This window comes from Marmota marmota, unplaced genomic scaffold (genome assembly GCF_001458135.2).
Source record: "Marmota marmota marmota unplaced genomic scaffold, marMar, whole genome shotgun sequence".
Taxonomy (NCBI): Eukaryota; Metazoa; Chordata; class Mammalia; order Rodentia; family Sciuridae; genus Marmota; species Marmota marmota.
This window is the reverse complement of record NW_026000221.1, coordinates 30,064,369-30,078,698: the sequence shown is the minus strand read 5'-3', so window position 1 is coordinate 30,078,698 and position 14,330 is coordinate 30,064,369. Positions and strand designations below refer to the sequence as shown.

Here is a 14,330-nt window from a genome sequence, read left to right as displayed (position 1 = left end):
GGGACCCTTCTCGCTGCCCTGGGCCGCCGGGGGCCGCTTGCAGAGCCGGTTGGGCGGTGGCTGCGGGATTGGACCTCTGCGCCCGCGTGGCCGGCCAAGATTCACTTGTCTGGGGCCAACTGTCACCTCTAATATAACTTACTACTTCCTGGCAGGTCTCCTTTCAGCGGAATTTTGCTAGAAGTTCCTCAGTAGGTAGAATGTAGCTGTTTTAATGGGTGTTTCTGATCCGGTTAATGTGGAGATACTGAAAGTGCTGCTTCCTTGCCGGCCGCCATGTTGGATCCCCCTTGCTTTCATATCCTTAATCCACCTAACACTCAGCATGGAGGTCATAAGGGATGAAAATGGGGTTAATGTTAACATTTTAGTAGGTTGTTTAGGATGCGTTAAGATAAAGGAATGGGCTTCCTAATGGTGCAGCTCCAGCAGAAGTGAGCATGAACCTTCCAATATGTTAACAAGAATCTCTCCCCGACCAGGTGAGACCTAGGGCAAAGACTATCCCTTCTGAGTCTCCATTCCTTTGTCAAATGGGGATGGGAAATACCAAAATCTACCCTGCAGTGTTGTGGTTTAGGGCTTAGAACAGGGTTGGTGTTCTTTGTTGGTGGGGGAGCAGATGCTGGAGAATGAACCCAGGGCCAAGCAAAAGGTACGCATGTGCTCTACTGCTGAGCCATCCCCACCCCCATCAGCTCTTCTTGGTAATACTTAGCCTCTCCTCTGAACTGACTCTTTAAGAGGCGCCTCTCTGTCTTGCTGTCTCTCTGTCTTTCATACTTACTTCCCGCTCCCGCCAGGCTCCTTGGGAGCACAGCTCTTCCTCCCAGGAAGGAAGTGCCTACAAAGGGCTTTGGGCATCTCACTATGGGGCACTGGGTCTGGCTTGAGCAGTGATGCTCCAGTCCAGAGAAGGCTCCACTTTCTTCTATTTAATTAACTGAAATCTTTGCCTCCTAATGAGTTCTTGTCAAGAAAATTGCTCTCAATCACTTATAGCTATTTTCCTTTCTAATGAGTGTTTAATTCTCGGAATGTTGCCCTAATTGTATTGTATTGTGGCTTATGAGAAGGTAATGATAGTGGGGGCTTGTGTGTGTGTGTGTGTGCTGAATGGGTTTCCCAGGACTGAGCGTAAAGGGTTCTTAGTGACTTTCCCCCAAACTGTGGTGCTAGAGATTGAACTCAGGGCCCCACACATGCTAGGCATGCATTCTAGTACTGAGTTACATCCCCATCCCTTTAAAAATTTTTATTTTGATTCAGAGTCTTGCTAAGTTGTTCAAGCTGGCTTCAAACTTGCAATCCTTCTACTTCAGCCTCCCAAGCCTCTGGAATTACAGGTGTGAGCCATTGCACCCACTTTGGTGACTTCTTTTTCTGTTGGGAGGTACTGGGAATTGAACCCAGGGGCACTCAAACACTGAGCCACATCCCCAGCCCATTTTTTTAACATTTAATTTTTAGTTGTAGGTGGACACAGTACCTTCATTTTATTTTTATGTGGTGCTAAGGTTCAAACCCAGTGCCTCATGCATGCTAGGTAAGCGTTGTTCCTCTGAGCCACAACCCCAGCCCCTCCAGCCCAATTTTGTATTTTATTTAGAGACAGGGTCTCACTGAATTGCTTAGTGCCTCACTTTTGCTGAGGCTGGCTTTGAACTCTCGATCCTCCTGCCTCAGCCTCCTGAGCCTCTGGGATTACAGGCATGTGCCACTGGGCCCGGCGCTTGGTGACTTCTTAAAGCCTGCATTTTACTGAATAGAGTAAAAGAAGGACTGGCTCCTACAATGCCCTCACTCACCCTTGGCTTCTGTGCTGTGTCTGACTAGGTACCTGAGGGACCCTGGCCTTCTTGCTGGACCCTCCTTGCTGGATCTTGACCTGAAACATGGTGAGGTCACCAGCTTTGGCCAAAAGTGAGGCAGAAGTGCCTTGGGCTTGAGAAAGGCCAGTGGGAGGTCTTGTTTTCAGCAGTATCGGAAGGGGCATGAAGGGTGGCAGTAGGTGCCCAGAGACATGGAGTGGGCTCGTGCCCAGAAGGACCAGGGTGGCCCAGCTCCTTTACAGAGTCATTTCCTGTCTCCTGGCCTTTACTCACATGGCCACCTCCTGCAGCCTCATTGACAGAATGTCTGTGTAGATGAAAAACTTCATTTTTCTGCTACTCTGGCAAAACTTCTGGGCTCCAGATATGTGGGTTTTTTGTTTTTGTTTTTGTTTTTTCTTATATCAAGCAATTCTTCAATTCTTTGCTTGGGTGTCCTACAGCTGGATGTCCTATAACTCAATTTAGTTCTGACACTATCTGGATTTAGTGCAGACACCAAAGTTAAGGGCTCATGCCCACAAGATTGGTCCCCGTTTTAGATGCTGATTACAAGGGAAGGGTCGTCAGGTTTCTTACAACTTCTTTCTTCTACCCACCCTTCTGACTATAAACTGGAGGCTCCCATAACCCAGTCCTCAGGTTCCATAATTTGTTGGAATAGCTCACAGAATTCTTACTTGCTTATGCACACTGGCTTAACTGGTATAAAGGATATAGCTGAATAACCACATGAAGAGGTACATAGGGTGAGATCTGGAAGGATCTTGAATGCTGGGGCTTCTGGTCCCATGGAGCTGAGGTGTGCCACCTTTCTGGTATATACATGTGTTCACCAAGTGTGAAACTCTCCAAATCCACTAGAAATTTTTATGGAAGCTTCATCATGTAACCGTGGTCAGTATTGACTCAATCTCCTGTCCCTCTTCCCAGGGGACTGGGTATAGGGCCAAAGGTTCTAAGCTTCTAACCATGGTGTAGTTCTTCTGACCAGCTGCCGTTCAGGAATCCATCAAGACATCGAGAGTTTTGTTCCTTGTTGGAACAAAAGACAGTCCTATTACTCAGGAAATTCCAAGGGATTAGAAGTTCTGTGTCAGGAAATCTGAGGGTCAAAGATCAAATATTATAACAAAAGATATATCCTATTGCTCAGGAAATTATGAAGTTTTAGGAGCTCTATGCCAGGAGCTGGGGACAAAGACTAAAATAATCATCTCTTATATCTATGAAACCATATATTTTATGAACTAGCTCATTTTTTTTTTTGGTACTGGAGATTGAACCCAGGAGCACTTAACAACTGTGCCCCAGCCTTTTTTTTTTCAATATTTTATTTAGAGACAGGGTCTCACTAAATTGCTTAGGGCTTCACTAAGTTCCTGAGGCTGGCTTTGAACTTGCAATCTTCCTGCCTCAACCTCTTGAGCTGCTGGAATTGTAAGTGTGGAGCCTGAACTAACTCTATTTTTATGACACACACACACACACACACACACACACACACACACACACTGAAAAACATAGTTCATTTTAACATTTCACCTAAAAGCATCTCACATCCTGCTAATAGTAGCTGCAACTCTTTGAAAAGAAATTTGAGTTTGGGGAGAGAAAAGAGGCAGGAGTGTGCACATGTGCATATGCTAAGTCTTTTTCATACTGGAACTGGGTAAGGGCAGAGGCTGTGTCTAGTCCTGTACCAGTACATCATAGGTGCTCCAGGTGAGCCAGTGTGGGTAGAGGACACAGCTTCACATTCAGGTCTGAGTTGAAAAACTAGCTATTGTTTTACTGTCTGTGCAACTCAAGGGAAACTAAATAATCTTGGTTTTCCATTCAGTACAATGGGGTGCCATCTACCCTACAAAGATGTTGGGGCATTTAAACAGGATCATATATCCAGTAACTCAGCTCAGAGTAGATTCTCTTTTTTCTTTTGGTACTGGGGATTGAACCGGGACATTTACCAATGAACTACACCACCAGTATTGTGAATCTTGAGACAGGATCTCACTAAGTTGCTGAGGGTCCTGCGAATTGTCCAGGCTGGCCTTGAACTTGAGATCCTCCTGCCTCAGCCTCCCAAGTCTCTGGGATTACAAGTGTGTACCACTGTGCCTGGCTCAGAGCAGGCTTGAATAGAGGCCAATTTCCTTCTTTCCTTCTCTCTTTCTCCCTCCCTCTTCCTCTGCCGGGCATCAAACCAAGGACCTCCTGCTCACCAGGCAAGTGCTCTACCACTGAGCCATACCCTCACACTCCTTTCTCTTTTCTGATATTTGATTAATCAACTAGCATTGGCTACTAGTGAGGTAATATGCCCTCTTTCTCAAAGGAATTTGCCTAGAACCTCAAGAATGTGTCAATCTGGGATTGAAACATTAGCAGCACAGCTGAGAGGCACAGATGCTGAGCAGGCAGCTCCTGACTGGGGATCAGAGTTTCAGTTCTCCCAGTGGGGCCATGACTCCTGCTGACCTGAAAGGCAGAAGTTAAAATGGGAGCTGGTCACAACAACCATGTCATTTTTAGGTTGCCCACCTCTGCAATTATACTTCCTCTTGGAGCTGGGCAGGTAATACAATATGGCAGATAGTGAAACTGACCTTCAGCATACTAGAGAAGGCCCACACGAAAGCAGCCACACTATTAAAATGGCTGAGAGAAACAGGTTTGACCAGGCCACGGGGGCCACCAGTTTGTATCCTCTAGAAGCCTGTTCATGCTATTTCACCACCGGAAGGCCTGGTTGGTGATACCAGTAACTTCCCTTCAATCCTCACCAATACCTGAAACTCTGGGCAGAGTGAGGAATGAACTTTTTCCTGGGTCCCAAGGCTTGATGCTGCTCCTTTCTCTGTGTCATTTTGTTCCCAGTCTAGATATAAGCTGTCACTTGCCTGGAGGGACTCTGGCTGTGTTTCTTTCTGGGCCTCCTTCCCTGAGGTAGAGCAGGTGAGCAGTGGTTGCTTCCAGTCTGTGTGGGATACTTGGCATGGGTCAGTTGCTTCTTCTGACCCTGAGGATTCCCATTCAATCCAAAGTGGCCTGGTGTGACCTCAAACCCAGGCTACTCTGCTGATGACAGTTTCCAGCTCAGATTCCTGGAGCTCAGTCCTGGGGAATCCTGCCTTTTGATCTCATGTCTGCTGCTGAAGGGAGGTCTACTTGGGCAGGTGTCCCTGAAACACACTTGTATGTCCTTTTCTGAGACTTGGCTTACTACATTCCAGCATTGCTGGGAGGACTGAATGGAATGCCCATCTCTTGGCAGAGTGAAAATCACAAACATCAGGGATGGGGATGTAGGTGTGGCTTATATGCCCTCTGGTCTGGCTGTTGTAGGCTGGTAATCCTCCATGACCAACCCCGTTCCCACCATCACCACCATCACAGGATGGGGATGAGCTAACCCCACCCTGCACTCCTGGTATGAAGCATCCCTCACACCTTGTGTGTTCCAGTTTGTCATGTACTTCTACATCTACACTCTATGGGATCCTGTTCACTGCTCCCAAACTCGGCAGGACAAAAAAAATTCTATTTGTGTTTTAGGTTCAAGAAGAGAGATCAAGGGCTTATTTAAAGGATACCCAGAGAGGCAAGGACAGAGTCAGGATGAGAACACAGGTTTCTGTGGCTTTCCTTATTGTCCTCTACCTCTCATTCCACCTGAGTGTCCCACAAACCTGTGATGCTCTCCTGTTGGGGGACACAGGGCTATGAGTAGGCACATTGCCTTTTATTAAACTAGTGAGCTGTGAAACAGGGAGCAGGGAACATTTGAAACCCTGTAATAGACTCCTGTCTCAAGGTTTACAGTGTACCTGGGTCAGATAATGCGTTTCACAGAGAATGCACTACTGCCTCTTTGTATTCTAGACAAAGTGTTCAACTTGAATTCATCGAGTAGAGGGCCCAGTCTTGGATGACAACAGTCAAAGCAAACAGAAGATGGGGTACAGAGATGGTGCCCAGTCTCTCCACCAAATTTATCACATAAGAGGAATAACATACTAGATTAAAAGACACTTAAGGAATGTATCTACCAGATGCAATCTGTGGTATTAGATCAGTCACTGGCCTCGACAAAGTGGCTGTAATCAGGAAAATCTGATTGTCATTTAGGTATTTTACATGGAAGGGAAACTTAACTGAACGGAGTAGGTTGGAAAATAATCAGACAAACCTAAGTTGAAGGACATTCTCCCAAACAATTGATTGGCCCATTCAAAAATATTAGTATTATAAGGATAAAAAAAGGCAGAAGAGTTGCTATAGAGGGAATGTTTATCTCCCCTGCCCCCAATCTTATATGCTGAAACATAGCCCACTGTGAGCATATTTGGAAGTGTGGAGTTTGGAAGGTGATTAGGTCATGAGAGTGGAGTCCTTATAAATGGGATTTGTGGCCTTGTAAGAGGTCCCAGTGGGATTCCTCACCCCTTCTGCCACATAAGGCTACGATGGAAAGAGCCATCTAGGAAGGACAGCAGACTCTCACCAGACACCAAATCTGTTGGTGAACCAAATTTTTGTTGTTTATAAGACATCGAGTTTATGCTATTTTGTTATAACAGCCAAAACAGATGAAGCCAGAAATGCTATCATTTAAAGAAGACTGGAGAGACATGACAATGTAATGCAACAAGTGACCCCTGATTGGATCCAGGAAGTATGGAAGTGTCCCACCCATGTCTCCCCTCAAGACCTGCTGCTGCCCAGTGGGGAGAATGTGGCTGGAGGGTGGCCTCCAGCTGTTGGCTCTTCAGGATCTGCTTTAGGCAGAGAGCAGCCTGCTCCAGGTAACTGACCCAGGAGGGGCTATCAAGTGCAGTCTGGCTCTGTGTAGTACAATCTGCTGGGCAATTCTTGCTCCCCATTGGGCAAACTGAGGCTTTGTCAGGCTGGTGTGGCAGTTCAGCTCCTTCCTCTGTCCATTCCTCCTTCCTTTCACATGCATATGTACTGATCAACATTTTGCACCCCAAACTTCACCTCTGTGTGAACTTCCAGAGAACCCAACGTTTGAAGCCAACTGAAAAGGCCAGTATTGGGCAATTGGGGAACTTTGAATATGGGCTATATTAATGTTAATAACGTTGTACCAGTGTTACATTTCTTGAATGTGGTAATAGTGTGTATAGGTGACGTCCTGGTTAATGTATTTCTCTACATGGCTATTGCTGTATCTGTCTATATAGATCTGTTTATATAGGGATCTTTATATCTTCATATAGATATATTGAGCCTATATCTAGACATGAAAATACAGAAATCTATGTACCTCTTGGGAACAGAGACAGGCAGACAGACAAAACAAATGTACCAATTCATAAATCCAGGTGATTTATTGATTTATTTATAGATGCTCATTATATAATTTTTCCCATTTATGGTAGGTTTGAAAATTTTCAAAATAAATGTTGAGAGAAAAATATCTGTATGTGTGTTGTGACCTCACACCTGTTTACCCATGGAAAATTCTGGAAGATTATATCCAACCCAATCTCCGAGTGGCTGGAAAAGTATTATTATTATTATTATTATTTTGGGATTGAACTCAGTCGGGGCACTCGAACACTGAGCCACATCTCCAGCCCTATTTTGTATTTTACTTAGTGACAAGGTCTCACCGAGTTGCTTAGCGCCTCACTAAGTTGCTGAGGCTGGCTTTGAACTCGTGATCCTCCTGCCTCAGCCTCCCAAGCCTCTGGGATTATAGGCACTGTAATTACAACACTGCGCCCAGATGGAAAAGTATTATTTTTACTTATTTTCTAAATTTCACATATATTGATTGAGTAATAATGATTATTAAAATAATTAACAAAGGCCTAAAGCAGAGGAGAAGGTAGATTTTCCCCTAAACAGGATGGCATAGAGACAGCCAACTCTCAATCCCAATAGTGTCACTTCCTACATCAGCTTCAGCATGAAGTGGCACTGGCTTGAGAAAATTGCTGGTGATTATGCAGTGGGTAACCAATGAGGCCGGCCTGCTATAGAAGGTGCTGGCTGGGTTGGGCACCAACAGCTCTGTCTGTGGTCATGGCCATATGCTAGTCTCAATTTCCACCTGTGTTGGTGTGGATAAGACATAATATTACTCTGAGTTATATATAAAATGGAATTGTCCCACCCCTCTTGAGTGTCATTGTGCATCTAGCAGTTCTAATGTTTTTGTAAACCTTTTTTTTAAAAAAACCTTTTCCCTTTTATCACATTGCTTCCAGTCTGAAAAAGATTTCTCAGCAATATTCAGTTTAAAGGGAAGACTACATTTAAGTACTCCCAATGTGAGCATCCGGACAGCAGGAAACTTAAGGACTTCCTCGGAAAATCTCACCTGTGGCTTGAGGTCTACCTGGAGGTCTCAGGTGAGCCTGGTGATGGCGCCACACTAAAAGGTAGAACTCACCAAGGACTGGGCCATACTACGGAGCCAGAAGAATGGAGAATCAGAACTGTCATTAAGAGGAGCAAAGTTTGAGGAGGAGAGGTAGCAAGAAAGATGAGTGACATTGGATGAAGGAGAGTTGAAGCCAGGCCTGGGAGGGGATGGGAGTGGGAAACTTCTCCAAGCTGAGTTGTCAAGAGAGTGTCCTCTCCAGCCCCACGCCTCTCAGTCTTGCTGCCTGTGAGCAGGCCTGTCTTGTGTTAAGCCTGCCTGACTTAGGACACTTTCTGTTACTGTGGTTCAAGATTGTCAATCAACAAACATTTTTTTGCTCCTTATTCATCACTGGGTGCTAAAATGAAGCTTTGAATACTCGGGGTGGTCCTTTCTGACATTCCATGGAACCCCAAGCATAGCATGTAGTTATTGATAAGTTTCTTACTTCACAGGGACCTCTCTTATCTCTTTAGCTGGTCTGGAACATTCTGGATGACAAACCTGGATGGGTCTGCTTCACGTTCAAGTTGAACTGTGAGAATAATGGGGACTTTTAGGACTATTTTGATTGTGATCCTGGGTGCTGGGTCAAGTCTGAGTCCGAGGCTACTTGTCCAGAGCAGCAGAAGCCCACACAATCCAAAGCATGACAGTCACCTGCATGCTCAATGAGTTCCACTTTGAACTTATCACTTGTTCTCCAAATTAACTTCCATTCCTGGAGACTTTACTAGTCTAGCCACATATTCCCGCAGGTCTTCTAATTCTTTGCTATCACTCATCATATTTTGTTTTAATTTCTTGTTTAACATCAACTTTCTGTAAGATTCTGTAAGAACCTTCACTATGTGTTGGATGTTTTTGCCTCCCAAAGATTCATGTGTTGGGAGTTGGGTTCTCTGTTGTCGGGAAGTGGGACCTTTAAGCGGTGGGGCTAGTGGGAGGTCCTTGGTCAACTGGGGGTGTACCCTCAGAAGTGACTGTGACCTCAGTCTCTCTCTGGCTTCCTGTTTTTAGATGTGATCTCTTCCTCCCATATGTGCTTCTGCCGTCTGCCCTGAGATCCTCATCAGGGCCAAGACAATCTGGTGCCATGTCCTTGAATCTCCAAAACTTTGAGTTAAATAAAACTCTTTTCTGGATAAAGTTAGCCTACTTCAGGTATTCTACTAGAGTAATGAAAAACAGATCAATACATTATCTAAGTTTATGTGGACAGGGATCAGGTCTGCCTTTGTATAGTATTGGGATATTCTTTATGTTTGGCAGTTGGTAATACTCAATAAATATTTGTGGAAGGAATAATGGAATGAAAATTCAAGTAACAATTGAAGAGCAAAGGAATCAGTCCAAGAGCACCTGCCTCAAGCTCAGGTCCAAGGCCACAAGCCAGAGAGCAAATGTGGGACAGGGAGCCACAGTCAGGTACAGGCTGGAAGGTGATGCCACGCAGCCATGGTTCGGGTCATACACTGTGGGTAAGTCAGGGTGCTGGGACCTGATTGTATCAAGGACAAACCATAAGCTGGTAAGCTGGCCAGCCTAGAGGCAGAGTCCAGCTGGACCCTGGCCTCCCCACTGTCCAGCACTCAGTCAGGCATTCAGAAGTTACATGAGTACAGTGTGATGAGCGATACAGAGCAATTACTAACCCCACATGGATTTCTCTCATGTGTGGAAGAGCTTGGCACAGATCTTGGCACACAGCAGGATTCGATGAATTCGATGATCCTAAATTCTAAAAAGCAAAATTGTAGTATTCAACCAAAGAGAGAGCTGTGTCTATTAGGACTTTCTCATTACAAACAGGAGAAACTTAACCAAATGCTTAAATGAAGGCAAAGTGGAAGAAGCAGAGTTTGGGATAGACAGGAACCAGCTCTGGAATCCAGGCATATGAAACAGTGAGGGTTTCTTCTCCGTGTCCCAGTAGGGGAGGTTTGTCCTTCTGACACCCTGCTCAGAGATTCCTTGATTGACAGTTACACCAAGACTCATGTAATAGACAGGGGGAATCCTCCACAGGACAGGAGTGTAGGTGCTGGGAGGGCAAAGTCTACACATTCATCACTCTCAGCCTCTGCAGTGAGTAGACGGGAGTCTTCACGGCCCTGCCTGGGCTGTCTTGCCTGGTGTCTGTACTCAACTCTTCCTTTGCATTGAGTTGTCCTTTTATGCCTTGGACTGGATACTCGGAACTCTGGCTTCCTCTACCATTCTCATCTGATTTCCCTACTTTGCATTAGGTATCGATAGATCCAGCTTTTCCACTTTTAGTTCCTGAAATGGTCCCCCTGCTTGCCTGGGAGGAGAGGGCAGACGAGGAAATCTCAGTTGTCAGCAATCATAGATGTGATCTGGCACTCTCAGGCCCAGGGTAAAAAGAAACTTGTTCAGGGTCAGTGAGTGAGTTAAGCATAGATTCAGGGTCATGGTCCAAGCTTCTTTTTTTCATGAAAGCAACTCTAGAAAACACATTTAAGTGAAAAATAGAGAGTGCCCACCCAAATAAATCCACCATTTACATTTGAAACTCACATCTTTGGATTTCTAGTTTAGTGGGGAGGCAATACAGCAAATTGGTAGAGAGAATGGGCTGAGCCTGGCAGATAGGAGCCACATGTCCCTGGAAATGTTGCCTAAACTAAGCTACAGTTATCATTTATAAAATAATGGTATTGTGAAGAAAAGTTATGGCACTGTCTCTTATGCAGTACTTAAAAAATGTTGATGAGTGCTCAATGAATATTAACTTTTAGTAACATCGTGGGTCCTCTCACGCTACCTTGCTGCCTGTCCAGCTCTTTTCCTGATCTATCTCCTTAGGCAATTTTTCTCAATTCCAGGCTTCAGGGTTGCTATCCACTAATTTGGGGGATGCCCTAAAATAGTCGACACCTAGGAGTCAGTACTGAGCAATTTGGTAGGACGCATGGGGAAGATAAAAGACAAAGTGTGTCCCAAGCACAGATTAAGCATCATGTTGGACCACAGCAGTTCAATCATGTCTATTCTCCCCTTCTAGTGACAGTACCCTCACTCCTTTTTCCTTTGGGAACATCTTCACCCACTCTAGATGATTTGAATGGTGCTGCCAATTACATTTCCTGATTACCTGGCCCTGCCTCTTCTAAACCATCCAGGCTTAGTCAATCAGAGTATCCCAACTCAGGATTCCATAATGGTCAAGTGATCTCAGGAGGGTCCACTGGATTTCTTTTGGAACTCCTTTTGTCTTTGGAGGAAAGGTGGTGAAAGTATGTGCACATATCTTTACCCACAGGGATAGAGAATGAAATCAACACCACGAGAAGCAGACACAGGCAGAGAAGACCCTGAAAGTATCAATTCCCAAGTTCTAGCCCAGAAGTCCTGGTCCTTGAAGAACTATTTTTCTTTCCCATTTTAGTACCAGGGATTGAATACAGGGGCTCTTAAGCACTGAGCCACATCCCTAGCCCCTTTTTACATTTTATTTAGACAAGTTCTTACTAAGTTGCTTAGGGCCTTGCTAAATTGCTGAGACTAATGTTGAACTTGTGATCCTCCTGCCTCAGCCTCCCAAGGTGCTGGGATTACAGGCATTCCCCTCTGTGCCCAGGCCTGTCAGTATAAACTTCTGTGTAGTTTACCCAGTGCAGTACTCAGTCATGGGAACCAATAAATGTCCTTTAAAACAACAATTTTTTTTTTGTTTTGCCTAAACTGAGTTGTAAGGCTGCTAATTTTTAAAGTCAGAGTCTTTTTTTTTTTTCCCCAGAGTCTTGACTAATACAAATACTTTGTTTTAAAGGAGGGAAGTGATTGTGTAATCCTTTGTGATATTGTCCATTCTGCCTCTGATGAGAAGGAATATTATCCCCAAGTGGAAAATACTCCTAGCACGCTGACCAAGATCAAGGGAACCCTGATACAGTTGGGCTAGGGCTTGATGATTTCTTTGGACTCTCTGGAGTTGCATTCTGTCATAATGATTGCTGATAGGATGTGCAGTGTTCACTCCATCAAGCAGAATCTGAATCTCTCAAGTCTTTGGAGTTATTTGAAGAAGCTGTGGTCCTTTCATCTCTTCTGCTTTCCTTGGAGTTTGTTCTGTTTCCTTTCATCTCCATCTCAGCACTCTGAAAAGGTGTAATGGCATGAGATCTAGAGTCTGGGTGTGTATGAAGTATACGGGCATGTTCTGAGCAATCAGAATTAATCATGTGACACCTGTGTGCTACTCCCTTTATCATTGCAGTTAAAAACAACAACAACAACAACAACAAAACAGGACTAGGTGACTGGGCTTATCCCCAGGGAAGGCTTATTCTACAGTCCTCCCTGCCTGGCGGAGGCACAGGAAGAAGGCTGGTAACATTGAGTGACCAGCTGATTGCCGGCCTGAGGAATATCCCCAAAATCCGTGTTGCCATTGTTTGGGAGTCTGCCCACCTTCTCATCAGCTTGTCCCTCTCTTCCTTCAGAAAGTGCTCAGAATGCTTCAGGAAGCCTTGCTCGATTTCTTTTAGTGCTAATAAACCCATCATTTGTTGTTTCTTACATGTGTCCTTCCATTTCTTTGGGCCCCCAATGTACTATATATTATTTGGAGATAAGAACAGTGTATACCGGGTTTCCTTTAAGAACATCATAGAAAATAATGGGGATAAGGGCTCAAAGGCAGCTTAATGGATGGTAGGGCATGTCCAAAGTTTCATCGTCATATAAAAGAATAAAACTGGGAGGAAAGTACTTTGTGGTATGTGCTTCTAAGGTAGAAAAGCTGAGAGAGCTGTGACCCACTTTGGGTTTTCATTTCATGAAATTCATAAAAAGATATAAAATAGGATGTTCTTTTCTATCCTCTGTGTAGTTTATCTCTTCTGAAATGTTTATTATTTCTTTTTTTCTGCTGATGTTGGGTTTAGTTTGTTCTTCTTTTTTTCCAGTTCATTTAGGTGTAAAGTTAATTTATTTGAGATCTTTGTTCTTTTTAAATGTGTTTATCACTATAAACTTCCCTCTCAGCACTGATTTTGCTGCTTCTCATATTTGGTATGCTGTTTTCATTTTCATATGTCCTCAGATTATTTTCACTTGTGATTTCTTCTTTAACCCATTGGTTAAGAGTATGTTGTTTAATATCCCCACACAATAGTCCCTCTTTACCTGCAGTTTCACTTTCTGCACTTTTAGTTATCTATGGCCAACCACAGTCTGAGGATATCAAATGGAAAATTCTAGAAATAAACAATTTATAAATCGTAAATCACGTATCATTTTGGGTAATGTCCCTGCCCAGGACATGAAGCACATGAATCATCCTATTGTCCAGTGTATCTGGACTCTATAAGCTACCCTCTTGTTAATCACTTACTAGCCATCTAACTTACCAAATCTACTGTTGCAGTTATCCCAGTGCTTGAGCTCAAGTAACCCTAAAATACGGGTTAATAATGCTGCCAAAGTGTAAAAGTGGTGATGCAGAGGAGGCACCAGAGCATAAAATGTGGAAGGACAGATTAACTCTGATATTGCAATGCTGCTGATTTAGAGGGAAAATATGGTTTATTTAGGGTTTGGTATTATTTGTGATTTCAGGCTCCTACTGGGGTCTTGGAATGTATCCCCAGCAATAAGGGGTATTTTCCATAGCTATTGACTTACAGTTTCATTATATTATGGTTGGAAAAGATACTCTATATGATTTCAATCTTCTTTAATTCCCCTGACTTATTTTGTGCCCTAACATGTGGTTCTGACTAATGAGTGTTTTTTATACACTTGATGCCGCGACCCCTCGCCGGCAAGGGAAAACACGACACAGGATTCTTCTTTCAGCAGTTTATTCAGGCCTTGATTCATGTATCATCTTCTAGCGACCCGTCGCCGAGCGCCCAAGCACAGCCTAATAAAGCCTCCAGCATACCAATCCTAAGCTGCCACGTGGACCTTTCTCATAGGGTGGTAAGGGATTGCGTGCCAATTCTCCATATTAGGAGTTGTTTATCACAGGCCACAGTGGAAGCCGGCGCCATCTTCTAATGGCGGCCACGGTCTAATTAGAATGGCTCACCACAGTTCCCCCTTCTGTTTTATAAAACAATGCAGGCGAA

General features: G+C 44.3%; 1 long non-coding RNA gene across 1 annotated transcript in view; it reads left to right on the top strand.

Moving 5' to 3' along the window:
* The window catches only part of LOC125612997, a 37,391-nt gene extending 23,420 nt beyond the window's left edge, over positions 1–13,971 (top strand). The window contains exons 6-7 of the long non-coding RNA XR_007343506.1: positions 6,416–6,640; positions 8,072–13,971. This is a non-coding gene — a long non-coding RNA (uncharacterized LOC125612997). The remainder of the gene's footprint in view (positions 1–6,415; positions 6,641–8,071) is intronic.
* Positions 13,972–14,330: the final 359 nt, after the last annotated feature.